Source organism: Cornus florida, unplaced genomic scaffold, assembly GCF_030987335.1.
Source record: "Cornus florida cultivar Cherokee Brave unplaced genomic scaffold, ASM3098733v1 CherokeeBrave_3.0.0_Hap2_Chr08, whole genome shotgun sequence".
NCBI classification, from domain to species: Eukaryota; Viridiplantae; Streptophyta; class Magnoliopsida; order Cornales; family Cornaceae; genus Cornus; species Cornus florida.
In genome coordinates this window covers 43,933,314-43,936,231 of record NW_026775578.1, presented here as the reverse complement: position 1 = coordinate 43,936,231, position 2,918 = coordinate 43,933,314, and the positions used below count along the sequence as shown (strand labels likewise).

General features: G+C 37.0%; 1 pseudogene; it reads right to left on the bottom strand.

Annotated features, from left to right (window-relative positions):
* Positions 1-2,306: 2,306 nt before the first annotated feature.
* On the bottom strand, positions 2,307-2,405 carry LOC132272060 (small nucleolar RNA R71; annotated as a pseudogene).
* Positions 2,406-2,918: the final 513 nt, after the last annotated feature.

Genomic DNA, 2,918 nt, shown 5'->3' with positions numbered 1-2,918 from the left:
CTCGGATCCGAGGGGTATCACAGAAGAGGAGCAATGGAGTTAGCCCTAGAGGGTTGGAGGACACCATCTATGAGTGGGTAGACATCCTCTTAGGGCTATAGTTAGCCTTAAGCATGCTTTTTACATCTTGATTTATGTATTTTTGAGGGAATTTGTATTGTGATACATGTTTTGACACTTATATATATATAGATCTTGTTTATTCAATGATTTATATGGTTTAATGCTTCCAATTAATCATTTCATTCTATCCATATGTCTATGTATGCTAGAATAGATGTTCATGTGTTTGTCTCTATTTCTTGTGTTATTGATGCATGTCTATGTGTATTAATGCTATAGATATAGAGATTGTTAAGACATAGTGCTTAATGGAATGTTCTTGTGGTTTATTTGATGGTTCATACTCATTTCTTGATGGTTTGTACCTCTCCCTTAGTTTAATTTCAAGTCATTAGCTTAATTATAGTATAGTTGTAGTTTAGATGTTAAATGGGAGGACAATCCATGCTTGTTGTTTGATGTTCCATACTTATGAAAGCAAGTAATATATATCTCTAACCTTGTGATGTGTTTGGTTGTGAGCTTAAAGAAATGATTAATGGCTTAATTTGATATGTTGTGCTATCCACCTTGTTGCTTAAACAATATATGCTTAATTTGTCATCCATGCTTGTTGAAACAACCACACACACACACACATTGTTGCAATACTTGTTTTTCTCCCTTATTAATCATTCATTAAGGGTGTAGAAAAGCTATGCTTAGTGGTGATCTATAAACCCCAAGATCTCTTTCTTGTTTTCTCTCTATTACATTTAATTGCCTACTTTAGCTTAAATTGCATTTTAGTGTAATTCAACCACCAACCAATCTTTTGATCACTCGACCTACTAACCCTAATCTTGATTCCTCAACCGTGTATGACCCACCAATCCCTTAGGACGATCCCTACTTGCCTTAACTATATTTTTAGTGAAAGGTAATAGTGGCTATTTCTAAATGTAAAACTTGACCACATTCATCATAACTCTACACCATTATCTTTTGGTGCACAAACTTTGGATTGGGTTGACGACAACACCATGTTTTTGGCGCCGTTGCCGGGGATTGATTGAAGGCAACGTCGTATTTGTGGAAACAATTAGGAATTAGTACTCTTTTGATTGTGTATTTACTTTGTTTTTATTTTGGTTACTTATTTTGTTGGTTCTTGTTTGACTAGGTGCATTGAGCAAGAAGGTGAGCAAAGGAGTATTCCGAGCAAGGAGCTAAGCAAAAGCAAAGGAAAAAGGCAAAATCTAAAAAATTTGCAAGGCTAAAATTGAAAATAAATTGAAGTGCTAAAGGACCCTTTGTGAACTCTTTCTTAACTCAATCTCTAGTTAAATTGACGGCCCACGTGGAGGCTTATATTTCAATTCTTAGATAAATTGTGAGCCCACGTGGAGACAATTTACTTTTCTTGCATATTATTGATAGCATGAGAGTATGTGAACATTGAATGTGGAGGAAGTTTGTTGATTGTTAATTTGTTGTGAAGGTGAAGTGTTTGTCATTATTGCTTGTTGTGTTGCGTTGTGCATGCATGGTCGTAGATCATTGAAACCCACTCTTGTCCCTCTAAATTTTCATATTGAATCCGTTGTTCAAAACCCTAGGGGAAGAGGAAGTTCTAGTTAATCCATTTCATCAATGGAAGGACATAATGAGGACCATGTGGAGGACCTTGGTCCCATAGACCAACAAGGCATCCTCCACCCTAATATGCATCATGATAACATGCAAGTACCATTAGGCATGCCGAGGCCATTCGTTCATCCACCATAACAACAAGGCCAAGTTCCATTAGGAATGCCAAGGCCAATCTATGCTCCACCACCTCCCATCATTCAAGGCAATCAAGGTGCCTATGTTGCACCTCCAATTGCTAATCCTCCCCTTGCTTTAAGAGATCACTATGTGTCTAATAAATACAATGCACCCACATGCATTTAATTACCACCATTTAGAGCATACCACTATGAGATCAAACCACAAATCATTCAAATGCTTCCTAATTATCATGGACTTCCAAGTGAAGAACCTTACAAGCATTTGGATGAGTTTCTTGAAGTATTTTCCACCGTGAGATACACAGACATACCGGAAAAGGTCTTAAGGCTTAAAATTTTTCCATTCACCCTTAAAGACAAAGCAAAATATTGGTTTAACAGTCTTAGACCTTTTTCAATAACTTTTTGGGCAGAAATGCAACAAGAGTTCTTAAAAAAGTACTATCCGGTTTCTAAGACCAATGCCATGAGAACCTCAATTCGAGAGTTTTCACACGGGGATGGGGAAACGTTCCATGAGGCATGGGAAAGATTCAATGAATTGCTTAGGAAGTGTCCACATCATGACATGTCCAAATGGCAATTAGTTCAATATTTCTTTGAGAGCTTATTGAACAATTACAAGGGCATGGTTAATGCTTCCATGGCTGGCTCTTACATTGATAGGCATGAGGATGATGTGTGGCATCTTTATGAGAGCATGAGTGAAAATTTTTTGCATCGAACTTTATCTTCTAAGAATGGTAGGAATTCAAGTGGAAGGAAAAGTGTTGGCTTACATCAAGTTGACCATTCCAATGAAAAAGCCGCCGAGATGAAATCCTTATCTCAAAGGTTTGATCAATTCTTGATCAACCAAAACTCGGTAAATCAAGTATCTTCCATCCCTAACCATTCCCATCATGCATCCAATGAGATATGTATGACTTATTCAAGTGTTTTACATTCTACTTCCAATTGTCCCCATGGACATGTGCAAAGTGAGCATCATCAACAAGTCAATGCAACTTTTGTTAATCAAGGAAAAAACCTTTATGGCAATCATTATAATCCTAGTTGGAGGAATCACGCGAATTTCTTTTG